The 22,593-nt window shown below is 43.0% G+C and overlaps 1 protein-coding gene across 3 annotated transcripts in view; it reads left to right on the forward strand.

The window, feature by feature from the left end:
* The first annotated feature begins 10,907 nt into the window (after nucleotides 1–10,907).
* LOC147018449 (monocarboxylate transporter 2-like) overlaps nucleotides 10,908–22,593 on the forward strand; it is a 122,824-nt gene continuing 111,138 nt past the window's right edge. The window contains exons 1-2 of one of the 3 annotated variants that reach the window (XM_085898092.1): nucleotides 10,908–11,582; nucleotides 11,722–11,985. The gene's annotated coding sequence lies outside the window, so the exon portion shown is untranslated. Of the gene's footprint in view, nucleotides 11,583–11,721; nucleotides 11,986–12,689; nucleotides 12,713–22,593 lie in introns of those variants that run through there. The other 2 variants (XM_085898095.1, XM_085898096.1) reach the window with 2 other exon arrangements.

Here is a 22,593-nt window from a genome sequence, read left to right on the forward strand (position 1 = left end):
ATATTCACAAAATTTGATGTTGGGTCATTTCTGGTTGAAGTTTTTATCATTTTCAAATTTGCTTGAAGTGGGAAGTGTGGTGATTTGTGATGGTGTGCAATTTACTTCGCTCTAGTTATTATTGTTACTTGCAGTGAATCCATCGTTTCGCTGATGGTAGTTGAGCATAACTTACAGTACAGTAATACACTTTATTGACAGTCAATATTTGCATGTTTTTTGTTTTTTTTTAAACCCAGAAACACTTTGTTTGCTGTAAAGAACCCAGCGTTCATTTTTGGAATACGCACTCTTATTTGCCAAAATGTATATGATTAATTCATTTTATATTCCCAGGGATCAGACAGTACGTCGTTTGTATTTTTTTCAAGTTGAAAAAAGGAATAAAGTTTGTTTTCAATATCCCCACCCTTTAAAATAATAAATAGGAGCAATGCCCCTGGGCTGACCTAATAGAACCAGGAAACCGCTGGAAGGCGTGGATGACCCACAAAATATGTAACGGAGAAGAAAGTTAATTTCGCTTGGGGGGGGGTGGGTGAATCCTTGATTATTTTTTTTTTCATGCAATGAAAAAAATTTAGTACATCACGGGAGATGAAGATTGTGGTCAAGTTTCATTGAAATTGTGTGTGTAGTTTCGGAGAAGAAAGCAAATACCTATTTTGGTGGATCAAACCTGTACCCACTTTGATCCCCCGTGGATCCCCTTTGTTCCTGATTGTTTTTGTTTTTAATGCCGTGAACAAACTTTGGTACATCACGGGTGATGAAAGTTGTGGTCAAGTTTCATTGAAATCGTGTGTGTAGTTTCGGAGAAGATCAGAGTATTTACTACATATTAAAGTCAGAATTAATCATGGTTGCTCAGTGGTGTGTGAGATAAAGAAGGGTCCACATCAAGAGTCAGCGATTTGTCCTTTTATGTTTGTGGTGGTGATGGATGTGTTGTGTGAGGGTAAAGAAGAGCTCAGGTTACCATGAAAAATGTCTGATTTTTTGATGATTTGTTGGTGTTGTTAAACTCTAAGGAGTTGCTCAGTGGTTAAATGGCAGTAAAGTTTGGAAAGTGGGAGATTTTTTTTTATGCCTCCACTGATGAAGTCACCGGAGGCATAATGTTTTCGGGTTATCCGTCCATCCGTATGTGACCGTACGTACGTCCGTGCTAGTTTTCTCCGTTTTCTCTGCAACCACTTATCCGATTGACACATTTTTCACCATCGGTGCGAATACACATGTGGAATGTTTTAATGATAATTATGATGTCATAGGTTGCGTGGTGTGGCAGCCATGTTTGAAAATAGGAAAAATTTGGAGGGATCCGCATCTCCAGAACCGCTCCATGGAAAAAAATTTAAACTTTGCACATGTCAAGTGCTCCCCATGGGAAATAAGTGTGATTTTTTTTTTTATGATGTTATAGGAGGCTTCTGTATGATGTCATAATTGCGTCATAGTTTGCAGGGAAAAATTTGATGACGTCATCGGTCATGTGGTTCAGCAGCCATTTTTTTTTGAACCATAAATACCTTCAAAAATCTTCTTCTCCGAAATGGCTGAACAAATCGAAGAGAACCTTTGCAGGTATGATCGCATATCCATGAGAAACAAAATGTTCTCCATCTATGACATCATAAGTCACATGTTTTGGCAGCCATATTGGATTTATCCTAAAACCTTTAAAAATCATCTTCTCCAGAACGACTGGACAGATCGAGGTGAAACTTCAAACAAATGTTCCCCAACCCATGGGGATACCAAGCTGTTTACAAATAATTAATAGGTCACATGGTCTGGCAGCCATATTAGATTGAACAAAAATCTTTTATAAATTCTCTATCTTGCACCGCTTCATCATTCGACGTGAAACATCACAATTATGATTTAGTTGTCATGGGGAATATGTTTTCAATTTCAACCTGATCATAGGCATGGTCTGGAAGCCAGAATGATTTAATATTTTGAATCTGGTTTCAGGGATTTAAATCAAACTTGGTACAAGCATGGATAATTATGTAATAATGTGGGTGGAGGTATATCTGGTGATGTCATGATGTCAAAGAGTGCCTATCTATTATATACATGATCTAAGATTCTAAGGCTTGGAGAGGAGCTGACACACATGCACACACAACGCAACACAAGAGAGTTAGATGATACAAACACAGCCACTGAGCTTGGGGGAAGTGCCACCACTTCCCAAGGTACTCTGGGTACCAGAAACGTTAGAACAATGGCACCGCTTTTCTCACCACACTCAGCCAGACATTTCCGGAGGAATTTCCTCCTACCCATGGATGTCAATACATGGGATTGTCCATGCTCTTAACCTTTTAAATGCTGAATGTCAAGCATGGAAGCAGCACATGCTTTTTAAAAAAATTTTATTTTTAAAGTTTTTGGTACGACACAGCTGGGGTTTGAACCACCTACCTCCGAGACTCAGCAGACATTCTAACCATTACACCACAAAGTTTGGTTGTGGATAAATGTGGGAAAAACAGAAGTAACTTGAAGGGCACTCGGTAGAGCGCATACCTCCGCCATGCAATGCCTGATGCACGTGAACATATCGGTCCCAATACATTTTTGAAATATCATGCTATACAGTATGACATCGTTTTTGGCCCCATCTCTCGATGGTGAAGAATCACTTAAAAAATGATCAGATCCGGATCCCAATTCGGATTTTCAGCAAAGTTGAATCAATTTGTCCTTGTCACACACCCAACATGTTCACCAAGTTTTGTCTGAATCTGTCCACAACTTTTCGAGATATTGTGCTATATATCGTTTTTGGCCCGATCTTTCAATGGTGAAGAATCACTTTAAGAATTCTACTAGTCGGATCCGGATCCAGATCTTCACCAAAATCTAATCAATTCGTCCTTGTCACACACCCAATCTGTATACCCAACCTGTCCTGTCATCCAAATCCGTCCACAACTTTTTGAGATATCCTGCACACAGACAGACAAACAAATATACAAACAAAGATAAAAAGGGGTGAAAAAAAAAACCTCTTTCACCTTCGGTGGCGGAGGAAACGAGAGCGAGAAAGGAGTTGGTGGCGTAATCGGTCACAGAGTACCCTGCCATGTTGCAATGGTGGATTGTGACTGACCTGGAGATTAGCCGTATCATTGAGGAATATATTGGTGCAAATGATGATAATGACGATGAAGAGCTTCCTCACCACGAGGAAGGGTGGACCTTTTAGGACCGTTTTCAGCACCATGTAAAAGACCTTAGGGATGTCTTGCTAAACAGAGGGAATCCCTTTGAGGCGAACAGTGGGGACCAGATTACTTTGGACAACAAGGTGTGTTTTTTCCAAGTTTGCTTATGCCTCTGTCCATCTTTTGGAATCTACATGACAAGAGCAATACAACAACTTTAGGAAAGATGTGCTTGAGTTGAATACCGTACTTTTGACAGCACTGATCAAGCGAAGCAAATTCTTGTTGTTCCATGGCCCGAAAACCCAGAAGAAGACAGCAATTAAGAGGTGTTATCGATAGTGGAGCGTTGATCCACTCACTTCCTGGTACAACCATCCAAGGCAAGTCATTCGATTAATATTTCAGCAAGTTTTATGCCCAAGTCTCCAGCATGACTTGAAATGATTGACGAGTGAATATTGTCTGGGATCAATATTGTGCAATGACAATCAAAGAGGCCACAGAGGAAAAATGAGGAATGGGTACCTAACAATGTGTGTCTGGTCCTTTAAAATGGAACATGTCTTTTTATTGTTTGTGATTTTATCCAGATCTGCAGTGAGCGAAGAAGCTGCTGCTTGCCGGTCTGAGGGATGACCGATTGTACGGCAGAGGGTGGAGTCATCAGCAAAGAGATACTGTATAGAGGATTTTCCAGAGAGTCGAAGAGATCATTGATGAAAACCAGAAAAAGAACAGGGCCCAGAACGCTACCTTGAGGAACTCCAGCCTGGACAGGAAGGGGGGATGAAAGAACTCCATTTAGGGCCACACGTTGACTGCGACAGGAGAGGAAGTCTGCGAGCCATGAGTGGAGATGGCCTTGGATACCATAGGAAGAGAGTTTGGTGAGCAGGGCAGGGTGCCAGACCATGTCAAAAGCACGTGATATGTCCAGGGATATGGCTCGGATTTCCTGTCTGGCATTGAGGACCTCCATCCATTGTTAGGAGAGCAGAAGCAACATATCCAGGGTAGAGTGACCTGTTCTGAAACCAAATTGATGATCGGAAATCAAGCCATTGGAGAAGAGGAAGGATTTAATGTCTGAAGCGATGATAGATTCCATAACCATGCTGATGATTGGGAGAAGGCTGATTTGTCTGTAGTTGCAGGGATCTGTTTTTGCACCTTTTTATGCAGGGTAGTAATGGTTGCTGATTTCCAAGCAGATGGCAGATGACCTTGAGCAAATGAGAGGGTGAATAGAACAGAGAGAGGGTGAGCAAGAGCAGAAGAGCAGGTTTTTAGGACACGTGGGCTGATGCCGTCTGGACTGGTTGCAGAATCTGAGTCGAGGTTTGACAGCAAGCTCTCCACCTTGTCAGGAGAAAAGGACACAGAGTCCAGGGACAGTTGGGTGTGACTGGGTAAGGTGGGTAGAGAAAGTGATGGGTTTTGGACACAAAATTTAGCTGCAAACACCGAGTTTAGGCATTAAGCCTTTCACAGCAGTGTCAGCAGTGCAGCCATTTGAGGCAATGGAGGGAGTGGAGGGGGAACATACACCAGAAACAGATTTGATTAGACGCCACCAGGATTTTGAGGAGGGAGAGAGGTTTGAGAGTTCAGACTTGAGATTAGAACAATGTTGTTTTCTGGCTTTCCTGAGGGTAGATACACACTTGTTCTGAGCATTATGGAAGGAACTGAGATTCCCCTCAGTTGGGTTTGCTTTCCATGAGGCAAAGTCAAGTTATTTCAGGACAACTGCCTCGCCACAAGCTTCAGTGAACCATGGGCGGGAGGAAAGGTAGGACAACTGAAGAAGAGAGGGGATAAATCTGTGCATGAGGGAGAGCAAGTTTATTTGAAAGAATTCCCAGGATGAGTTAATATTGGAGAAAGTAGCGATAGGAGACCAGTCTATAAGTTTGATGGCTGCTTGGAGACCCTGCCAGTCGGCTTGAGTGAAATGCCAGACTCGACGGTGGTGAGGTGGTTCTCTGATAATAGCCAGAGAGATGTCCACTTTGACAAGGACGTGGTCAGAAGAACCGATGGAGCAGAGGACGAGCAGCAGATATTGTCAGGGAAATTTGTCAAAATCAGATCTAGAAGAGATGGAGTACCATTGGTTGAGATCCGGGTCGGGAAGTTGACCGATTGAGTCGGTCCCAATGAGTCGCAGAAAGCTTTTGCTGAGGTGCCATGACAGGTGAGAGAGGAACCCACACCTAGCCAACTAGCATGATGACAATTGAAGTCGCCACATATGAGGAAAAGAGAGTTTGGATGAGAAGATCGAAGTTTGTCCATGTTTTCAGATAGTGAGGTGTAGATGGAGTCATCACTGTTTGGTGGACGGTACAGTACACATATAAACATGAGGTGGCAGTGGAGGGGAAGCTGTAGCCAGAGGTATTCCTGGGGGTGTGGGGGAGTGAGGGCAGTGCATGGAGAGTGAGGAATAGAGTCTTTGATGAAGAGAGCAACTCCTCCACCAGGATGAGGCTCAGGTCTGTCAAACCAGAGGAGGGAGTAACCAGGGAGAGATACTTGGGAGTCAGACACGTTTTGGGGGAGGAAAGTTTCTGTTCGGCAGATTATGTCTGGTTTGTCAGTGGCAACCTGAATGGAAAGATCTGAAAGGTTTGAGCGAATGCCCTGGATATTTGAGGTCCACACTGTTAATGAAGAGGGAGGGGAGGAGGCTTTCGGTGCAGGGGGTGGGGAGGGGGGGGGTAGGACAAGGGACGAGGGGGGGGGGTAAGGAGGGTTGTTGATAGAGTGTGGGGGGGGTGGCAGAATAGCTAGGGGAGGGGCCCGGATGAGGAGGAGAAAAGGCTCTGTGGTGCTGCGGGAGAGGGGGGCCAAGAGAGGGGGAAGCAGGCAGTTGAGGATTTGAGGAGGTGGAGTGAAGAGATGGAGTTGAGAGGGCAGTGGAAGGAGGCAGCTTTGTGGATGTGAGGGGGGCAACTTTGAGAAGGATAAGAAAGGAGGGGGATGAATGGTGGGAGAAAGGTGAGGGGGGTGTTTTTGAGAGAGGTGAGAGGGAGGCTTAGAGGGAGAAGAGTGTGATGGTTGCTTTTAGTGAGAGGGGTGAGTTGGCACTGAAGTTGGACAAAAAGAATGGTTGATGGAAAGCGAACATTCAAAACAAACTGGGGTTTTAAAAAGTTTTAGGTCAGAGATGCGATTTAACACATTTATTGATGGATGCAATTATTATTAAAGGATGGATATTGTTATTAAAGGCGAATTCAGAGAATGCAGAGAAGAAACGCTGTAACAGTTGGATTTTTTTTGGTAAGGTATGAAGGAGAGGTCTAATTGAGAGCAGTCTGTTTAAATGGCAGAAGAGAAGTGCATTATGATACAGTAAAGAGTACCACACATGTGAAAGAGGAAGATGAAGCATGATAAGAGATCGTTTTTATTATTATTATTATTATTATTATTATTGTTGTTTGTGAGAGTTTTCAACAGATTAGATCATGGAAGTGTTGTAGAAAAAATAGTGAGGTGAATGGTGAATTTGGATCGGTAAACGCGGGGGGTGTAAACGGATCACGTGGTTATGATTACAGGTAAGACACAAGATTATTATTTTTTGATGTATTTTTGAAGAACAGGTAATATTCGGGAATGGAAGGTTGAAGATCGGAAGAAATCATGAAGGTAATGGCGAGGGAGGGTCAGCTCAGTTGAACAAAGATGGTGTGCCGGCAGGAGGAAGAGGAAGAGGAGGATGAAGAAGAAGAATCGAGACTCGTGAGTGTGCAAGGAGAAAGGTAGTGTTTTATTAATATTTAAGACAATAAATAGTGATTAGTTGAGAGGGATGGGGGATGTTAGGAAAGCGGGGAAGATAGAAATTGAAGGTAATGGGGAGAAAAAACAAATAAACACGATCGTACACCGAGGGGAACAAAGGGTAGGCCTCAAGCACCCGGTAAGACAAGGTCGAGAAAATCTCACAAAATAGCACGATTTTTGAAACAAAACCAAACTAGGAACACACAGTAACATGTAGGTGAGAAAATAAACAGTTAAAATGGGACAAATAATGACTGGAAACTTAACTTTTAGATCGACAGCAGAGAACCCTGAAAGGTCCAACACGTGGAACATGTCTTTCAATCCGGACAAATCTCACACTCTCACTATGTCTCTCCGAAAGGACCATTTAGAACCCCCCACCCCTACCCATCCACTTTCTCAACAATCCTCTGGAAGAAGTCCTTTATTTCAAGCTTCTGGGTCTCACGATCTGCCATGACCTTTCCGAGGAAAGCCACATTTCCAACCTGGCCTCCAAAGCCAGTCGCTGACTGGGAATCCTCCGTCGTGCAAAGTCCTTCCTCGGCCCACCTGAGCTCCTGACCACTTACAAAGCTTTTGTCCGCTGCCTGATGGAGTACTGCTCTCCCCTCTGGGCTGGTGCTCCTGCCTCCCACCTTTCTCTGCTTCACACTATGGAAACCAAGGTATTTCGGATCATTGGCATCTCCCGCAATGAGGCTGAGTTTTTGGGCCTCTCACTCAATCACCGCAGGCTGGTCGGTGGTCTTTCTGTCTTCTACCGTCTCCTCTCCAGCCTCGCGCCCCGCCCTGCTCTCTCTGCGATTTGTCCCCACCACATTTCCGCAGGGCGCTCAAGGTCCACCAACAACCGCCTTCTGGTAAAACTACCAAAATCGCGAATCACTGCTCACCTTCACTCTTTCATTCCTCTTTTTCCCGCATTTGGAATAAAATCCCTCACTCTATTCAATCCCATTCTTCCCTCCAGGCCTTCAAAACAGCTGTTCACCACCACCTCTTATCATCCCCCATCCAAATCCTCGATCTTTTCTACTCCCGATAATCCACCCAAGCCCACCTCCTCAAATTCCCTGCTTTCCTTCCTGAAAGGCCCTGTAATGTCCATCTTGTATTCCCCCATGTTCCCCGCCCCATCCCTCTCCCTTCCACAGATCTCCAAATGTCTCTGTTCCGCACTGTTTTGTCGTTCCCACTCCCACCCCTCTTGTCTCATGCCCCCCCTTGCTGGGTGTTGTGTGTTAGCTCTCACACGAGCCTCGACAAGATATACAATAAAAATAAAAAGTCCCAGGGAACTGGCAGAATTTTTTGGCAAATACAAATAACAAGAAGGAACTGTTCTCACTCCTGTCAACAAAGATTGTGCAAGTACATTTCCCAGATGACAAGTCCTCAGTGTTGGGAATGGACCTCCTATGGGACCATGCAATCACGAGGAAGTGGACACTCGCGTTCAAGTACATCTCCTCCACGCCCTCCAATATGAGTCGCTTAGGACGATTCATACTGGGGACACAGACGTTGTCATCATACTTCTGAATAATTTACACCACATAATGGCCGTGAACACTGCTGCAGAAATCTGGATTTCATTCAAAGTGGGAAAAACAACCAGAATGATCTCCCTGAATACCATTGCCTCGAGTTTGGGAGCGACAACGTGCAAAGCCATGACGCTCTTCCACACGTTCACTGGCTCAGACAGCACAACCTCATTCAAATTAAAGGGTAAGCAATACTGTTGCAAGATGAAGGACGAAGTATCAAGTATCATGAAGTATCATTTCATTACTCATGGAAGACTTTGCGACTGTCACTAGCACTCCATTGCATACATCACCAAAGTTGAAAGAAGTGGCGATGCAATTTGTCTGCAGGCTGTACTCCAACGAATGATGTTGACCTTGTCCGAATGAGTGTTCTGCCAGAGGACTACAGATTTGGAGAGAAACACCCCCCCCCCCTCCCCCATGTGTGACACATTGGGCCAACATCTCAAAAGTAGTATTTTCCAAGTGAGTATCTGGATTACATCCCACAAGCGATTGGTGCCTTTCAAGAATCCCATGAATCATGGATGGATGGAGAAGGACTGTAAGCTGGTTCCCATTTGGACCACACTGCCCCTTGCCAAGGATGTCTTCAAACTCTATGTGAAGTGCACTTCCACAAAAGTCTGTTTATCTTGCAAGTGCAAGAAGTCTGTGCTAACTTGAAATGCACACGTCTGTGAAAGTGCAAATGCGCTAAATGTTGTTCTTCTTTCGGCTGCTCCCGTTAGGGGTCGCCACAGCGGATCATCCGTTATGATCCGCATTCTGATTTGGCACAGGTTTTACGCCGGATGCCCTTCCTGACGCAACCCTGGTCGCCTTACGAGACAGGGATAAGGGTTGGGTTTCGCCATGATCCCAGGCTGCCCTACACCCTCTCATAGCGCGGCCCAGCACAGAGCGCCCATCCTCAATTGATCCTCCAACCCAAGCCTCCGAGTAGCCGGATTACAGGCGCATGCCACTGCGCCTGGCTGCAAATGCGCTAAATAGGTGAGTTAAAACAAATTTCAATGCCAACAAATACATGGTCCATTTTTTCAGGAGTGTTTGGATTGCATAATACTATTCAAGCAGTTGTTCACCACCGGTGGAAATCTATTCTGTTTTAGTGTTCAGGACGTGCATTATTTCACAACCCAGCCCAACACTTGTTCGACCATTTAATAACAAATAAAAAGTGTCAGTGTTCGATCACGTCCAAGTATTGCTGAAAAGTTTCTTGACTAACTTTTTTTTCAAAAAAATAAGAAAGAAAATAAAAACTTTTTAAGTGTTGGTGCGTGTACCATTACCAATCAGCTTGTAGAATACTCCCAAAGTGGCTTTAGCACTCCAATGAAATGGTTGATGAGGATGGCTGGCTTGGCAAGTGATAGGAAGCTGCTTGATAATGGAACACCTTAACATCGCATTTTTTTTTCCAAGGGGGTAAAAATGGAAGAAAACATGGGAATTCCTCCAGATTTTTTTTGCAGTCTCGTCTAAAGCAACATAGGCAAAGCGAGTGTGAAAATAACACGGAGTCATTTTTTAAGGCGGAAATAACATCGTGTCCCGTTTTTTGGGACTTTTTGGGCAGAAATAACAGTCCTCTTTTTTGGCCCTTTTTGGGCTAAAATGACATGGAGTCCTCATTTTTGGGGGGGGGGCAGAAATAAGTCTTTTTGGGGGGGCTAAAATGACACGGAATCCTCCTTTTTTGTGCCTTTTCCGGTGAAAATAATAGTCCTCTTTTGGGGGGGGCAGAAGTAAGTCCTCTTTTTTTTGTGCCTTTTTGGGTGAAAATAACATGGAATCCTCCTTTTTTTGTGCCTTTTCGGGTGAAAATAACACGGAGTCCTCTTTTGGGGGGGGGGGGCAAAATTACACTGAATTCTCTTTTTAGGGAGGGGGAAGGGGGGCTTTTGGGGCGAAAAATAACACAGTCCTCTTTTTGGGGGGTCTTTTAGGCAAAAATTGCATGGTCTCCTTTTTTTGGGCGTTTTGGACCTAAATATGTTTTGCGCCCAGGGGCCCAAAATTCTTAATCCGTCTTTGGTCGCTGTGCTCGCTGAACAGAGAAGCAAGGGGTGTCCTGTTGTGACGTGGGGGGCACGTTGAACTTTCTGCGCTGTGCAGGTTCATCAATCCTCGCAGCACATGTTGCAGCAAACTCCACCAGGATCGTTAATTGAATATTGCTAATTTGGTCGGCGTTTAATTCTCGGATTCAAGCAACAGTCTCTCGCATACACTGGAGGGTTTTTTTTCCCCCCCATTAAGTGAGTCCCGAAATATATAATTCCATCATGAAGCGCTCCGAATTGAGCGGGCAGCGCCAATTCCCGCAATGCAGCCGTAAACTGCCAAATCGATTCACCCGTCGGAGAACGCTCGACCGGGGGTGGCGGCGAAGTGTGTGCCCTGAGATCAACAACCTCAACGTGGGTATCAGCTGATCCCGACGTGGAGTCGCGCCGTCCATCGCCATCGCCATCGCCAGCAGCAGCAGCAGATGAGATGCAACCCAAACGCGTGTCTGTTTGTTTAATACGCAATATGCACGTGAAGATGACTTAAAAATATATATTTTTTGACGTCATCTTTAATAATATAAACAAATTTCCTGATTTAAAAGGTGCTCCATCTTCAATAATCGTTTGTTGTCATGTATTCTTAAAGGATTCTTATTCTTTTTTTTTTGATCGGTGTGGTTCTTGAAAACAAGTTCACTATTCATTTTGAGCGCAACATGAGGTTTTCGCATCGAAATGAGTGTTTCGGTTGTTTTGTTCCTCAAGCAGGTGGTTTCGCTTATGGAAGCACGCGCTCTGTTGGCCGATGGACAGCCCTCGTCGCATTATCTTCCCTCTTCCGCATACGTTACTTACAATGTGTTTTTAATGATAGTTTTATTTTTATTTTTTTGCGCAGAGAGAAGTTTCCTTGTGGTGGACGGACAACAGCTTGAGCGTCCCCTGGATGTCGTCGTAACGTTTGAAAACAAGATCAAATGTTCGGTTATTGATCGAGGGAAACGAATGTGACGTTAAAAGTGAGAACAAACGTTGCGAGAATGTGCCCAAAAGGGGTAGTTGAAATGGATTGATTGAAAAGTGCTTTGTTGACGTTAAAACAAAGGATCATTGTTTGCTTCGCCTGGGATTTTTTTTCTCCCTCCCTTTAATCGGTAGATGTACGGTCTTCTTCGGTTCACTGAAGTGGGTCCACGTCGAGGAGGCGGAGAGAGTACACGGCGAGTTGAGTGGAATTTGGCATCTCACGTGCTGAAGTGCCGTCCGGGTTGCCACCCGCCGGGCGTTAGTCGCTCCGCCCCCTTCATTCCTCTCGTGAGTGGAGCGAAATAATTCCCCTTTTCAGCTGGGGCATCAAGAGGGCTGCGAAGCACGAGGGACACGAGAGATCTCTACCACAGGGTCGCGTTAAAACACCAGGAGGTAAGAATTAATTTTTTCTCCTCGTTTTTTGTTTTCCTCTCGATATAAACCGACCTGAGGATATTGACGAGTTGGGAGAATTTTTATTTTTTTTATGGGACTTTGCAGGCACACGTGGCTGTTTTACTGACTTAACGTTCGTTGTATGGCGTCGTGTGGTGTTGTTACGTCATTTGGTATCAATTTATGTCTTGCCGTTAGATTATGAGTGTAATCATTGAATGGGTTATCGTGATGTGACGATGTACACCCATAGGTCATTGGATGACCTATCGGTGTCCATTGTGATTTTGTTTCCTGTGTTGTTAATATATGTTTCTTTTCTTATCTCGTGCTGTATGTAATGATATATATATATATCTATATAATATATGTTTTGTGTGTTTATATGACGAAGTTTAAATAAATAATGTATGTTGATGTGACGGAGTTGATATATTAATCCGTGTGTCCTCATTACATGAATGGTTCCCATTTATGGCCACCTTGTGGGGGTCTCCCTGGCAAGAGTTTTGGCCCAAGTCTTTCACGAACCGGCTGCACATGTTTGTTCTGTTCTCGATTACATGAGGTTTTTAAGAACCTATCGATGGTGAACCCTGGTTCTTGGTTGCATGAGATTTTTCAATTTTAACGTGGGATATTTATTTATTTTGTTGTTGTTCAATTGTGTCTTTTCAAGGTCCATCTGTAGTGAGTGGTTCGTTGCGTGAGGGTTCTCTTCAAGGTAACCTGGTGACGTGTATCGTTTCTTCATTCAATGTGGATTATCTGATGGCTTTTTTTTTTTTTGGTCGAATTTCTCCATCGTCCTTTCTAGTTAGTTGGTTTTTTTCTGAAATTGCTATGCTCTTATGGTTCCATTTGGCCATTTTTACCTCTGCCACCGAAGGTGAAGGAGGTTATGTTTTCACCCCTCTCTGTTTGTTTGTCTGGTTGCTTGTTTGTGTGCAGGATATCTCAAAAAGTTGTGGACGGGTTCGGATGGAACTCGGTGGACAGGTTGGGTGTGTGACGAGGACGAATTGATTCGATTCTGGTGAAGATCCGAATCCGGATCTGGATACGAGAATTATTTAATTTTAAAAGTGATTTTTCACCATTGAGAGATAAGGCCAAAAATCATATATAGCATCACATTTCAAAAATGTATTTGGCCCGATATGTTCTCGTGGATCAAGCATTACATGGCGGAGGTATGCGCTCGACCGAGTGCCCTTCTAGTTTTTACTGCTGGCATTTCGGTGACTTTTTCAAGGTGGCACGAGTGTAACCTTGCTCTCTGGTGGAGTTTGCAATCGTGAATAGACTGTGCTTTGTTTCCCAGAAATTTGTTGCTCTCGTCTTCTGCAACTTCTTTTGTTTGAATACCTCCTCCACGTATGAATGATCGCTAGCTTTCAATGATTACTTACTGATTATTCATTTGCATTCCCCACCTTGTGCCACCGGCTATAATTGACAGCTCTGTAGCAGAGGGGCGTTTTCAGGGGTGTGGTGTGACGTAGATGGGTTCTCAGAAAATTTGAATTGGCATTTATGTATACAAGTAAAGACTTGTGTGTAGGTGTGTGTAGAGTTATTAAAATGGGGGGAAAGTTGTGATGTGCCTTCTCTACCTGTTGTGATTTGTTTTGAGTGGAAGTTCTTCGTTCATTGTGGTATACAATGGAACCTGATTGAGGTTCTTGTACTGTTTCATAACAGTCAGTTTTGTTTTAGTCTATTAGCATTAGTAGCATAGTTTCCAGTGGTGATGTATACTGTTGTTATTTTAAAATCTTATCTCTCCTATTGCTGTAATCAATTGGTGCTGTAGAATCGCTTTAAATAGGTTGTTCCGTTGTGCCTGCCCAGACTCCTATCTGAGTCTCTCTGGGATTGTTTGTGTAGCAGCGTTCCTGAGTGTGCTCAGGTTTCAGCCCCGCGTGTGCGTTCTGTGCTGGATGTCTGCACCGTGGAGCGTGACAGCCGTCATCTAGGCTTTTAACCTTGCTCGAGGACATATGAGTGGCACGTGCACCTCTTGTGACGTTCATGTACACATTTTTTGACTTTCCAAAGTGCAATGCTCGTCCTTGTTTAATTGCTCGAGCCACCCATTGGCCAAGTCGTGGCTTGGATGAGGTCCGTGCTTGAGCCACCCATTGACCGATGTGTTGTAACCTTGCAGAAATGAATGGCACCATGTTATTTATTAATAATATCATTTCTAAATATGAAGGTCATTCGTGCTTCGTTTTATGCAGTCTGACCTTTTGTAATGGACACGTGCCTGCCAAAGTAAGTTTTGATTGAACGCTTGGTGAACAAAGGAGCTATCATTGCGGCATCTCTCCATCGACATGTACAATTTTAATTAATTTTCCTGAAACCAGACATTTGTTCTCCCAATTGGATTGTACCAGAAAAGATAGTAGTGTAATTTAATTGGGAGGGATACGACCGCCTCTGTTTATTATGCGGTCATGCTTGTCAAGGCGCCATACGAAGGGTGTTAAGTGTTGGTATGTGATGCTCACAATAGTCCAAGATATGACTGACTTTTTTGTTGTTGTTAAAGTCACTGCAGCGAAGTCGATGGTGTTCCATCACTTATCGCCATACTTCCTACCTCGAGCAAGGTTGAAAGATGGCGAAAAGTTCCACCAGGAATGACCCAATATCAAATTTTGGGTTAAAACCTTCTTCCTTGTTTTGACCCCTGTGTCCACAAGTCCCCACCCCTGGGGCATGAACTGGGGGTCAAATCCCCCCAAATAATTACATATTTCATGGTCCACCCAATGTTGATTGTATTTATAAGGTTTCATTAAAAATATGCCTGGTATAGGCTTAATGGTTAGGGTGGTGGGCTTGGGATCCCAGGATTCTGAGTTCAAATCCCACGCGGCTGTTGAATTAATATCAGGTGTGGTTGACTCTGCCTGTCATCCTTCTGAGGTCAGCAAAATGAGTGCCAGCTTGCTGGTATCTTGTGTCAGAGTGGCGACCCGTCCAGGATTGTACCCATTAGTCAAGGAGACTGCTTTGGCAGCACCAATGCTCTGCACAGAGTATGGTCCCAATGGATGGATAGATTAAAAAAAATGTGTCTGTAGTTGCATTCTAAAAAAAATTATTTGACCTTTTGACCCTGCCTCAGGTGAGCAGGATGAAAAATGATACTGTTCCTGCACCTTTTTTGCACGTGGTGATCATAACTACCAAATTTGGTGAATTTCTGCACAACCGTTTAGGAGGAAACAGAGAGGCAGACAGACGTGATTACTGTTGGATTACAACAGACCCCCCCCCTTGTTTTTTATATTTTTTTTTTCAAAACGTGTGGGGATAAATAAAGTGCTCCTTTACTTCCCTGCAGTTGCTCCATTTGTCCTCCGTACTGTTTGTCAGTAAAATTTGGTTTCTTCAGTCATTCACTTGCATCTTCAAATGTCGAAGCAGATAATCACTGAGGGCCAAGTCCAAGCTGCACCAACGTGGTGTGTCGGTGAGCTGCTCACCGTGACGGCCATGAACGGCAGTCTGTGTAACATGGACGTTGTTCACAGGTGCGTTTTCATGAAGAAGGAGCACACATTTGATCAACATCCCTTTGGCGTTTGTCCTTGTGACCTGCAATTTTTGCATGAGCCTGCAGTCATATGTATTTGTAGTTTGTGAAGAATATTGCCAAGTTGGCAGGATTTGCTTGGTGTCCAAAAAAAAGAGGCCATCATCCTTGCTAGCTGAAGGTTGGGTGTGCCGTTTCTTGTGTGGCTGTGCTGCCTTGTGGTTCAATATCCGACTTTCAAAGCAAGGCCGCGTGCGTGCGTGCGTGCGTGCGTGTGTGTGTGCGCGTGCGTTTTCAGTGGCTCGGTTCTGCTCACAAGGCACTTTTAACCAGCTGTTGCAAAATCTGCGATTTTCAAATCGTCTTTCAAACATAATTTTCAGCATTTACATGAATGAGTGGTAATTTTGAAATAGTTGATTGTAATTGTTCTGTTCCTGAATGAAAATCGGATTCATGGAAAATGGAAATGTAGGAAATACGAGAAATATCCGTGGATGAGAGGTGTTGAGTTCCGATCATTTCCTGTTGGTACAAGCTAGCGTCGGCCATAGATAATTAATAAAGTGTTTTATATTTACGGTGGTCGATACTTTGAGACCTGGGAGAGATCCATTCCACCTTTTTGAAACCTACATATGGAGATGACATCCAAACACACACTCACACTCGCTCATTATTTTAGTAATAGATGCAAAAATCTAGTATGATTTATATTTGTGGCCCGGAACCAATTGAACTATGAATTTATACAGCCCTTACAGCCCCAACCACCCCCCCCCCTTTTCCTCACCCCTGCCCACACCCTCCCTATCATCAATAGTAAAGATCATCATTTACAAGCCCCAGATATGTCCATCCCACCAATGTTCAGATACACAGTTCATTAACTCGTAGCGATGCTTCAGCTTCAGGGTTTTGTGCAGCACATTTTGTTTCTCTCGGGCTTTGCACCGACCGACTCACATTGTCATGAGTTTGCTGTCCGAGTGGCTGCCCGTTTGGTGAGCTAAGAAAGTTATCCAAGTCTTCTATTGTGCAGATGCAGTACCACCTTTCTCTCAGGTACCTTTCCAAGTATTTTTGGCTTCTTTTAAAAGCTTTGTGACCCATTTTAGGTGACGATCCTTATCTTGCTCGCACAATATATTTTATGGTGTCCCGAAGATCGCTATTTCTTGGGATATCTACCCATGCACACCGAGCATGCTGGGATGGGTTACGTCGTTTTGAAAGTCACCTATTGCACAGATTCCAATTTGTTTTCAGGATTCCACTGGAGAAACTATTTCTTGGTTTTTGAAAAATCTGCTCTGTCTGTCTGTCTGTTCATCCATGTCTGCCCGTCACGCTATCTACTCTTAGACGGTCGGGCAGAAATTCCCCAAACTTGATAGTTATGATCACCACATGGCACAAATATGTAAGAACAGTTTCATTTTGGCCCCACCCCTTGTGGTGAGATCAAAACTTCAAATACCAAAAAAATGCAATTCCAGGCACATTTTTAACCTTTTTGTCATGAAACGATGTATTATTTTTATTTATTTTTTACTCAAAATTTGACACCAAGTCTTTCCTGGTGGAACCTTTTGCCCTATTTCAACCTTTTTACGTGTGAAGCGTGTGGATTTGCAATGGTGCACCATCAACTTCGCCTGAGTTTGTTGCCCAGCTTACAACAGTAGATGTTGAGTTCGCTTGCTTCTTCTGTGCTTGTTTTGTCCTAATCTGTACGGATGAGCGTCCCCTCATCAAATATCGTTGCTGTTTGTTTATTTACCTTGGTGTTTTGTTTTGTCATCATTTTGTTCTGAAACTTTATTCAATCGATTGCATGAGGACGTCTCCACTCCACCATCGGGCTCATGGAATAGGAAGCAGCCGTTGCAAAAAGCGTGAGATTTTGTTTTCCACGTGGGTTCAAAGTCTGCCAATTGCCGTTCGGTATCCACTTCCAACCCAATGTGTACCGTCTGGGTGGAGGAAGATTCGCACACCAATGATGATAAACTTTACGACTCAATTTTGGCAAGATCCATAATCTTGTAAATGATTAATGGGTTGTAGCAGCATACGTACGTGCAAGTTTATAACGAACAAAAAACACAGAATCCATGGCTCTAAGGCACCAACAAAAACCCTATCCTATGACTTGATGAGTTCTGCTAATAGAAAATACAAGCCTGATGAACAAGTTGCGATTATTGATTATAAGTGGATTGGCAAAATATTTGTATTCGTTTATTTATTTATTTGTCAATGAAAGGCTAGTTCATTTTTTATTTTCCCACATAGCTTTCTTATTCTCTAAGTGGATGGATTTGATGTTTTGGTTCATGCGGGGTGAAGGCTGTGTCAGATTTGTTTTGAGAAGAGGGAATTCCCTTTGGAACGGACATGCTTGCTTCCCTTTAAAATCTGGTGTGACATGCGTCGCCATTTTCAGTGCTACAGTGTCTCCCCCTCCCCCCCCCAGTACAAATCCTGCTGCTCACATTACTAAGCAGCCGGCCTGGCATTTTACGCCTTAAAAGCTCAAGGCTCCGTGGTAGCGACATTCTTTGACTTAAGGGCTTTCGAGATGATGGTTTCATCTGCACTTCCATATCCTTTTTACTTTTCTTCCTTCCCATTGGTGCTTCTCAACCCAGGCTTGGAAGTGTCGTCCTGAACAAAGGCTTGCCTCCGGTGACTTGGTCTTCTGAAGTCTTGTTGTGGAAAATGAATTAATCGGTGTCTTTGATTTGAGTCGGTTAAACGGTGTCTTTGAAATGTAAGAGAAATGAAATAGAACCAGTTAAAGTTCCACAACAAAATTGAGGAATTCTAAACGATCACAACGAGACTTCAGAAGTCAACAATCAGGCCGAAAAAAAATCCTCAACACCCTATCTTTACCTTCGCATTCTGCGAAAGGTTATGTTTTGGTCGCTGTGTATTTATTTATTTGTGAATATGTGTGTTTGTTTGTTATTCGCATAACTCAGAAAGTATTAAACCGAATTGCATGAAAATTGGTGGGATGATTAGTGATTATCCAAGGACGATTTGATTAGATTTTGGGAGCGATCAGGTCAAAGGTCAAGGTCATGAAAAGGTCAAAAACAAACTTTTGAGCATAAATTCCTTCATAAGACAGCTATCGACATGCAACCACCGCCATATTGTTCCATGACGAAATACCTTTCGGGTACATGGTGTCAGATTTGACGTGACGTCATCAGAAGTGCGTCAAAATGACGTCACAAGATGACGTAAATTTTCAATTTTCGACCTCATCAGTTTTGATCATACTGTTTTGTAGGACTTACCTTGAGGACGTCACACACCAAATTTGACGTCGTTCGGACTGACCGTTATGACGTCATTGACGTTTGAACATAACGTTTTTCAATTGTGGCTAAAATGTCCAGATATTTTATATTCAAATATCTATAATTTGTAAAGGAAATTGTCCCAAATCCAGGCATTATGATCACTACCAAAATATCTGCTTATTTATGAACAGGTTTTGCAAATTAATTCTATGGTCAAGGTCACACTCAAGGTCAAAATATACTTGTAGGCATAACTTCAGATCTAATAGAGCTATTGACATGAAACCAACGTTAAAATGTTCTGTGAAATAAGAGCTTTCAGGATGTTGGTCCGTGATTGGTAGTGACGTCATTGGAAGTGCGTCAAAATGACGTCACAAGATGACGTCATTTTTAAACTTTCGATTTTTTTTTCAGTGTTTATCATTCCGTTTTGTTGGACTGTCCTCAATGACGTCTAACACCAAATTTGACGTCCATCGGACTGATGGTTGTGACGTCATGGACGTTTTTAAATGACGTTTTTCAAATGTGCCCGGAAAAAAGTAGCGGCGGCGAAGGTATGCGCTCTGCCGAGTGCCCGTTCTAGTTTGATAATGATTTCTTAACTCGCTGAGCCCTTCTGACATTTCCTTGAGCTTGGCTCACATTATGCAAGTTAATTTTTCTGTATTTAATTTGGTGTTCAGTCATACTAAAGCAGTTTATTTGCATGGGTTATACTGGGTGGTTTGCCATTGCCTTCTCAGCAGTAGTTAGGGTAGGAATTTGGAGCTATTCATGATGCTGACGATAGCTCGCCTATATTTCATGAAGGACACCATGCGATCTTTGACGTCCAACAACTTATACTGGCAGACAAGATACCCAATTTATCATCCATCCGAGGGATGGCACAAACATTTTTTGGATCATCCTGCCTGTGGAACACTGGGATGATAGTTTACAGCTGTGTCGGGATTCAAACCCAGGCTAGATGCTTGGAGTCGAATAATTATGCAAATGCTCACAGATAATCTTATTCCATTGAAATGTCTTGGCTTGAGTCCAGAGCAAACTTCCTCTTCACATGTTATTCATAGATGTTGGCAATGACGTTCAAACCTGATTTCTATGGGGTTGTTTTTTTTTTACGGTTAACATTCACATTACAGGTGGTCTTGTATCATTGGGAGCCCAGCCATCATGCCTTGGTTTAGACACCAAGCGATGATTTACAAGTTCACAGGGTCATTCCTTTTTAGAACATATCCAATGTGCGGTTACATTCTCTGGCGACCTCTTCCATGTGACTCAGTTTTCACCAAAAAAGTGTCAGGCTTTTCAAGGTCCTTCAAGTGAGCTTGCATGGTATCAGCTTTAATAACAAGTGGTGACCGAAGGTAACTATGCGTTGCTCATTTTAGAGTTAAAAGAGAAACCAAGCTCAAACCTCAACTGAGACCTGATCATTATCAAATATGATTTCACCCTTGAATTTTTTTTTTTTTTAATACAAAGTGGTAAAGTGAAATATTTCACAAGGATCTATTTTTATAATATAAGAAATTGTATGTTTGTTTTTTTGCCTCTATTGTGACCAAGTCACCGGAGGCATTTTGTTTTGTGGTTGTATGTCCGTCCGTCCGTCTGATGGCCGTCTATGCAAATTTTCTGTTTTCTCTGCAACCACTTATCCGATTGACATGAAATTTTCACCATAGGTGTGACTACTTATGTGGAATGATTTGTGGAACTACATCTTGTTTGTTTGTTCCTATGTGGAACTACATCATGACGTCAGATGTCATGTGGTGCGGCAGCCAGGTTGGAAGAAAGGAAAAACTTTGGACCTCAATCTCTAAAACCATCTCATGGGAAAAATCAAAACTTGGCACATGTCAAGTACTGCCTGATGGGAAATGTGATGTTTTTTTTTATTTAAATGATGTCATGGCTTCCTTCGGACATTGTAATTGCATACTTTGAGCACTTTATTTGATAAGTACAAAAAATTGACGGTCATCAAGGGCTAAATTGTATGGGGGGGGGGGGCGAGAAGGGGGAATTGATAATGTCATTGGTCACGTGGTTCTGCAGCTGTATTTATTATTATTATTTTTTTAAAACATAAAGCCTTCAATAACCTTTTCAAACGGCTGAACAGATCGAGGCGAAACTTTACCTGGTATGATTGTCTATCCATGATGAGCAAAACGTTTTCCACCTATGATGTCATAGGTCACATGGTTTGGCAGCTATGATTTTTTAAAAAAAATCAACCTTTACAAAAGCCTCTCCAGAATGGCTTAAGAGATCGAGGGGAAACTTCACCCACATGTTCCCCAAACATTGGGGATACCAAGGTGTTCTCAAATATTTAAAAGGTCACATGGTCTGGCAGCCATATTGGTTTTAACGAAAATCTTAATTTTTTCTCTTGAACTGCTTCATCAATCGATGTGAAACGTCACAATTACGATCTAGTCATCATGGGGAATATATGTTTTAAATTTCAACCTGATCGGATGTATGGTCTGGCAGCCAGAATTATTTAATGTTTTGAATCTGGGTTCAGGGATTTCAATCAAACTTGGTAAAAGTATGTCTAATGATGTAATAATGTGGGTGGAGGCATATCTGACGATGTTGAAGAGTGCCCTTCTCGTTGTAATTTAAATTTGGTATATCCATTCGACCTCTGTGTTGAATTTGCTGGAATTGGCAGCATCGTAACGCCACTGCTTCTGTTTGAATGAAGCACTTGTTCATGCAGAAAAATGTATGATTCATAATGGGATTAGCAGAGCACAGGTTGTGTTAAAGACTATGCTGACGTGCTTGAAGTCTCGGGGTCTTCATCTATATAGGTGGAATCTGCATGGCCAGCTTTGATTATGGTCGAAGGTTGTTCGGACTCATTGAATGCAATTGTACGTTACGTCAGGGTCTTCGTTATCATCCAAAGTGGTTCGTAATGTGCCCAAGTTCATGTAATCTGAAGGCCTGTCCCGTGTCTCTTAACCGCTTGCTCATTTTCAAGCCTGTTGCTGGTTATCAACTTTCGAAGGTATATTGCTTATATATAACCTTATATGCAAGGTCGCTTGGTTGACACTGCACTCGACATGTCCGCTTTCCGTGCAATTATGTCGTAAACATTTGTAGTGGTATTCTTGGTGTGCATAGTGTGGTTCATCAAGATTTTGTGAGAACTATTTTTTGGTGATCTATGACTATAGCTCTGTGACATTGGGCAGGTCACAATGTCTTTTGCTTAAATACCACTCTGTCTCGATGTCTTTCTCTCTCTGTCTCTGAAGCATGGCTGTTTTTTTTTTTTGTTTTTTTTTGTATACCTTGGTCGAGGCTCGTATGAGAGCTAACACACAACTCACAGCAAGGAGGCATGAGACAAGAGGGGCGGGAGTGGAAGGGACAAAACAGTGGGGAACAGACACATTAGGTGAACTGTGGAAGGGAGAGGGATGGGGATGGGATGGGGAACATGGCGAAGAGAAGATGGACATTTCAGGGACTTTCAGGAAGGAAAGCAGGAGAAATGAAGGAAGTGGGCTTGGGTGGATTATCGGGGGTAGAAAAGATCGAGGATTTGGATGGGGGAAGATAAGAGGTGGTGGTGAACAGCTGTTTTGAAAGCCTGGAGGGAAGAATGGGAAAGAATAGAGTGAGGAAGTTTATTCCAAAGGCGGGAAAAAAGAGGAATGAAAGAGTGAAGATGAGCAGTGATTC

Source organism: Eptatretus burgeri, chromosome 10 (genome assembly GCF_056783735.1).
Source record: "Eptatretus burgeri isolate ZD-2024b chromosome 10, Ebu_testis_v1, whole genome shotgun sequence".
In the NCBI taxonomy this organism is placed as follows: domain Eukaryota; kingdom Metazoa; phylum Chordata; class Myxini; order Myxiniformes; family Myxinidae; genus Eptatretus; species Eptatretus burgeri.